This window comes from Microtus pennsylvanicus, chromosome 13, assembly GCF_037038515.1.
Source record: "Microtus pennsylvanicus isolate mMicPen1 chromosome 13, mMicPen1.hap1, whole genome shotgun sequence".
NCBI lineage: Eukaryota > Metazoa > Chordata > Mammalia > Rodentia > Cricetidae > Microtus > Microtus pennsylvanicus.
Window position 1 is genome coordinate 75,717,276 of NC_134591.1, and position 6,519 is coordinate 75,723,794.

Below are 6,519 nucleotides of genomic sequence, written 5' to 3' on the forward strand. Positions count from 1 at the left end.
GATCTGTGGGCAGTCCCTGCTGTTCTCACAGGCACTGTCTTCTTCCCAGTCAGCCAGGGCCAGAGGTGGGAGGGGACACCTGAAGAGCCAGCCAGCTGGGCAGCTGGGGTAGCATGCAGTGAGCACACAGAGGAACAAAGGAAAAGGAAACTAACTGTTCTCAGAGGAGCCAGGGTGTTCCTGCCATGACCTGCTCCTGGCTGTGGAATGACAAATGGCCCCACATCCCATAAGGTTCCAGAGCCAGTCATTCAGTAAACGTACTTTTGGAATTTAATTTTAAATTCTCTCTCTCTCTCTCTCTCTCTCTCTCTCTCTCTCTCTCTCTCTCTCTCTTTCTCCCCCTCTCTCTCTCCCTCTCTCCCTCTTCTTCTCTGAGACAAGAGTTCCAGGCTGGCCTTGAACTCAATACGATAAAATTTAAAACTGGTTTTATTATATTACAGTTATTTGTGTGTATGTGTGTGCATGCGCATGCATGCATGTGTGGCATTTGAGTGTGTGTATACGCTGCAGCAGGGGTGTGCAGAAGTCAGTTCTCTCCTACCATGTGGGTTCCAGGGATCAAACTCAGGTCCCTAGCTTGTCAGCAAGCTCCTTTTCTCACTGAGTCAGCTTGCTGGCCTTGAACTTGGATCCTCCTGAGCAGTGCTCAGCCTCAGGAGTGTTTGGGAGGATCGCGTGGGGTCGTAATGCACCGTGCCCAGCCTCACAGCTCCTGGTACATAGCAATGGCTCTATACTGCAGTCCCTCTGCTTTGTGAGGAGATGGTCTCTGTTGGCATTTCAGCATCGCGGGCACGCTGGTATGCCCACTGAACCGAAGAGGAAGGGTGAGTAGATGCTGGGTGGATAAGTGGTACCTAGATGGAGGGAAAGTATTCCTCTGGGGATGTTTTTCATAATTTATTATATGATTGTTTAACAAATTCATAAGTTTATATAACAAATTTCTTTCTTGTTTTTTTTCTTCTTCTTCTTCTTTTGATTTTTTGAGAGGGTTTCTGTTTTAAGAAGGCTGCTTGTTCATTTCCCGGCCGCCCAGACTCCTGAAATAACCACACAGAAACCATATTATTTAAATCACTGCTTGGCCCATTAGCTCTAGCTACTTATTGGCTAACTCTTACATCTTAATTTAACTCATCTCCACGAATCTGTGTATAGCCAAGAGGCTGTGGCTTACCGGGTAAAGTTCTGGCGTCTGTCTCCCATGGGGCTACATGGCTTCTCTCTGACTCTGCCCTCTTTCTCCCAGCATTCAGTTAGTGCTCCCTGCCTAGCTCTGTTCTTCCCTGCTCTGCTATAAGCTCAAAGCAGTTCTTTATTAATTAATGGTAATCACAGCATACGGAGGGCAATTCCACATCAGGTTTCTCTGTGTAGCCTTGGCTGTCCTGGAATTCCCTTTGTCGATCAGGCTGGCCTCAAATTTACAGACACCCATCTGCCTCTGCCTCCTGAGTGCTGGGAGTAAAGGCATTAACCACTACCACCCAGCTAAATTTTATTCATTTTTCAAAGATTATTTTTATTTGTATTGCATGTATGTATGCTTGCATGCACTGTATGCTGTGCTGCCCACAGAGGCCAGAAGAGGGCAATGGATTCCCTGGAGCGGGAGTTACAGGCAGGCCACTGCAAGCCATCTGATAGGCATATGGGAGCGGAACTAGGGTCCTCTGGAAGAGCAGGAAGTGCTTTAACTGTGGAGCCATTTCTTCATCTCCCAATTTTTATTACTCCCCGCCCCTCTTATCTCACCTCTCCCTGGATCTAAAGGCATGTGGGGCTTACAGAGGCTCCAAATGGCAAAGGGCGTTAGGATGATCCCAGCTGTTCTGTGCTCCATGAGGTAAGGGGCACTAGCTCTGATGCAAGCCCCAGCCACTTCCTTCCCCAAGTGGACAAGCCAAGCTGGGAGAAACAGCAGAGGATATGAACCCAGACTCCAGCTGTGGGCACGCATGCCTGTCAGGAAGTGAGGACCAACAAGAAGCCTTTCTGGGACAAAATTAGAGGGCCGAGTCCTGCTCCTCAGCAGCACAGCAGGGTGAGATGGTTTGCCATTTGGATTCAGCGTCCTTCCCTATGGTGCTGGTCTTCATAGACACACTGGCTCTGGGTTTCTTGGCCTCGGGTCTGACAGGACTGGAGAGAGCCTGGATGGTTAGGCAGAGCTGCCCTTTGTTGTTAAGATTTTATTTTTGGGGGCTGGAGAGATGGCTCAGCGGTTAAGAGCATTGCCTGCTCTTCCAAAGGTCCTGAGTTCAATTCCCAGCAACCACATGGTGGCTCACAACCATCTGAAATGAGATCTGGTGCCCCCTTCTGGCCTGCAGGCAGACACAGACAGAACATTGTATACATAATAAATAAATAAATATTAAAAAAAATTTATTTTTGTTTTAGGTGTAAGAGTATTTTTCCTGCTAGTATGTCCCTGTACCATGTGTGTGCAGTGCTCAAAGAAGCCAGAAGAGGGTGCATCAGGTCCCCCAAAAGAGACATTTTAGGTGCCTCTTGGAGAGTCTGGAATAGGACAGTATAAAAAGGTGATAGTGAGGGGCTGGAGAGATGGTTTCGTGGTTAAGGGCACTTTCTCATCTTGCAGAGGACCTGGGTTTGGTGCTCTAGTTCCAGGGGCTCCTTTCCTGACCTTCCTGGGCACCAGGAATGCCTGAAGTGTATGTACATGCATGTAGGCAAAACACTCATACACATAAAAGAAAATAATCTAAAAAATAAAAGCTGCCGAAGAGATGCCCAGGTTACTCCTGTCTTTGTTCCACGAAGGGGAAGAGATAGATAGGATATCCTGGAGTGATTTGTGTGCCTTCATGCAGAGGGAGCAGGCAAAGCACAGCAAGGAGGCATGTCCCAAAAGGGTGGGGAGGCCAGGCAGTCACCCCACTGCTAGTTACCTTGTGGGTCCCAGTGCAGAGTCAGTGCAGCTGAGCAAAAGCAGTTCCATAATGCCAAGGAGTGGGGCTTACAGTGCTGGGGTGCCATCAGGTCCCTCCAGGGACGGGAGCATTCAAGTCAGAGAGTGAGGGACCCACCCAAAGACCCGGTGGAAAAGGCAGATGGGGAAACTGCTTCTGCATTTCTGTGTTCCAGGAAACTGGCGGAAGGAAAAGCAGATGCAGAGACTATAGCCCTGGAGGACGGAGGCCTACTCTCTTGTTCTCTGTTCTGCAGTGTTCCCTTTCTTAAGGTGCCCATGCTCCTGTGTGCACGCATGTATGTGTGGATGGGTGTGTGTACATAAGTGTGTGTACATGTGTATGTGAATGTTGTCTACATGAGTATATGTGTGTGCTTAGACGTTTTGTTCTCCCTGTTTTACCCTGAGCATCTTGTCTGGTTGCATTACCGCCCCATACCAAGCCCTCCCTGAAGGCCTGTTGCTCCTTCAACTCCCATAGCCAGTAAAGTTTCTATGGAGCTTCAGGAACTCAGGCCCCAGGCTTTCCTCTGTTTAGCCTCCCATCTTCCTGGACGGATGGCGTTGGAATTTCCACTCTGGGAGCATCTGAGGGCTCTGTCTGCAGACACACCAGGGTAGCTGTGGCCCTGGTCCTGCCACCCCAAGATGCCCATCAGTCGTCAGTTTCTCTGGTGTTTGTTTTCCCTGTATCTGATCCCACAGTCTCTAGGAGGTTCACCTTCCCCGCACAGTGTGGTAAGACTCTGGAGCCTGAGATAAGAGAGGAATGAGGAAGGGAGCACCTCCCAGGAGGAAGCCTCGTGGTGAAGCCAGAGGGGCAAGGGGGAACTCCAGGTTACTAGGGAGGGCTGGGTACATTCGGTGCTTTGCTTCTAATTAGGCTGTCAGTGAACTGGAGCCCTTTGAGAGGGCCAAGGACTCACAGCTGCAGTATGTGGTTTTAGAGTCAGATTCCAGTAAAGCCTCCAGTTCCACCACCTACTAACTTAGCCCCACTCTGGCGAAGAGACTTTTGTTTCTCTGTGCCTCAGTTTCTCTTCTCTATAAAGAAGCTCTGAGCACATGGAAGGTGGGGGCTTCCTCCCATGAACAGGAACCACGGCTGGGTTTTCAAGAATGCAGCTCCTCTCTGTACCAGGCCTTGCTTCAAGGCCATGGCTTAGGACGCAGAAAGACAACTCAGGACCACATGCACAAGGCATCCTGCTTCTGGTCCCCTGTGTGCACCTGGGAGGATATGCCATGCGGGATGCAGGGCTGAGGGGACGCTAAAGACGGAAAGGAGCACAGTGTTTAGTCATTTCCTATCCACTCACTCTGCCTCAGCCCCTCCCAGCCCCGGATGGGACGCCTGGCTCCTGCCACTGAGGCACGGGAGCCCACACAGCTAACAGCCGCTGCTACCGCCGCCACCCAAAGCTTGGGATGACTGAAAGCAAGGAAGCCCAGACCCACACTGCCTGTCAGAGAAACTTAGCCACATGTCCAGATGTTGTGATAGGCTGGGGAGCGAAGCTCTAGAGCCTCTGCGATGGGCAGTTTTCTTGCGCTGAAAGCTTTAAGACCGGAAATGAAGGCCTTGGAGAAGAAATCTGGCCTCAGGCAACATTAGCTTCTGCCTCAGTTTCTGGCCTGCCAGCCTGTTCTACAGATTGTGGACTTGCCAGTCCACAGTCTAGACAGCCAAGTGCTTAAAATAAAGTAAAGCAGTATGTGTTGATATGTAGACACAGATACATATATGTATGATATATAAACACATAGGTATTTAAAGGCATAGGCATATGACTATAAATACTTGTTGGATTTTTTTTGGATTGAGACAGGGTCTCAAGTAGTACAGGTTAATCTCAAACTCATCACATACCAGAAGATGACTTTGAACTGCTGATCCTCCTGCCTCCAACACCCAAGTGTCGGGACTTGCAAGCATTGAGGCACCAGGCCTAGTTTGGGTTCTGTTTCCTTAGCAAACCAACGGATCTGCCTCAGTAAAGCCACCTTACCTCTGAGGCCTGGACCCAGGCTGCTGACACCCCGGGAGCTGGGATTTGTCTGGCCTTGGTTCTTTTTTTAATTTATTTATTATGCACACAGTGCTTTGCCCGCAAGCACCCGTATGCCAGAAGAGGGCACCAGACCCCACCATAGATGGCCAGGAGCTGAACCCAGCACCTCCCAACTGCTGTGCCATCTCTCCAGCCACCTGGCCTTGGTCCTTTATCTCAGAGTCACTGATATCTAAAAACAGATTCAAGCCAGCATGTCAGGACCAGAGGCCTTTCCACAGCCATTGACTAGAGGTCAGCGACAGACAAGTAAACTCCAGCCTACAGACCAAATCTACCCCATTGATCTTTTTTTTTTTTTTTTTTTTTTTTGGTTTTTCGAGACAGGGTTTCCCTGTGGCTTTGGAGCCTGTCCTGGAACTAGCTCTTGTAGACCAGGCTGGTCTCGAACTCACAGAGATCCACCTGCCTCTGCCTCCCAAGTGCTAGGATTAAAGGCGTGAGCCACCACCGCCCGGCCCCATTGATCTTTTATGTCAATAAAATTTTATTAGCATACAGCATCTGCTTCCATACCAACTAATGGCAGAACTGAAGAGTTGAGACAGAGATAACATGATCTTTGATGTCTGTAGGAAAGGGACATCCTGGGTTTGGTCCCTAGAACCACCCTCAGCAGGAATATCTCGGCTCACTGGGCAGGGACACAGTAAGAGATTTTGGTGTAGCTAAGATCAAGCAGGCCAAGTTCCAAGAGCCCTCGATACACTGAGCCAGAGACCGTGTGGGTTCAGAAGCCCAAGGTGTCTTGGAGGATGCCGGAGCTGGCTGGTCAGGGCTCATGATTTAGGAAACCCTAGGTTTGGGAAAGCTGGTCCCTGCCCACTCCGCACAGCTGGGCAGGGTAGTCTTGCCAGGACATCAGGCTCCAAAAGTGCCTGGGTGCTCTGGAATAATCCTTCTGTACACTGTGAAGACGTGCTGTTCTCATTGTTAATATAAAGCTGACCCATGTCTAGGCAGGATTCTCCAGGGCACGAGAATGCTAGGGAGAAGGGCGGAGTCAGAGGAGACCATGAGGAGCCGAGCAAGCAGGATGGGAACTATGTAGCTGAGGTAAATGAACTCTGGGGCAGCATATAGATGAGTAGAAATGGGATAATTTAAATTGTAAGAGCTAGCTAGAAATAAGCCTAAGCCACCAGTGGAGCATTTATAATTAATATTAAGTCTCTATGTGGTTATTTGGGAACTGACTGGTGGGAAAGAAAAGTCTGGGCTCAGCATTGACTTTGGGATACTAAAGCCATTGCCACCGGAACTAGAACTGCTCTGGTTATCCAGACCTGAGAGGACCCAGTGAGCAGGCTGGGGTGGTGCTGGCAGGAATGGTACCCAGATTAGATGTTCTCTCAGCTGCCAAACCAGGCCACTGCAAGCAGTTCACAAACTTTCCCAAGATGGCATCTGAGCCTTCCTAGGCCCTGTCAGGACGGACAGTGTTTTGTCCTGAACCACACTGAAGCGGGACGCTGCTGCAGCTGCTGCTGATCAGTCTGC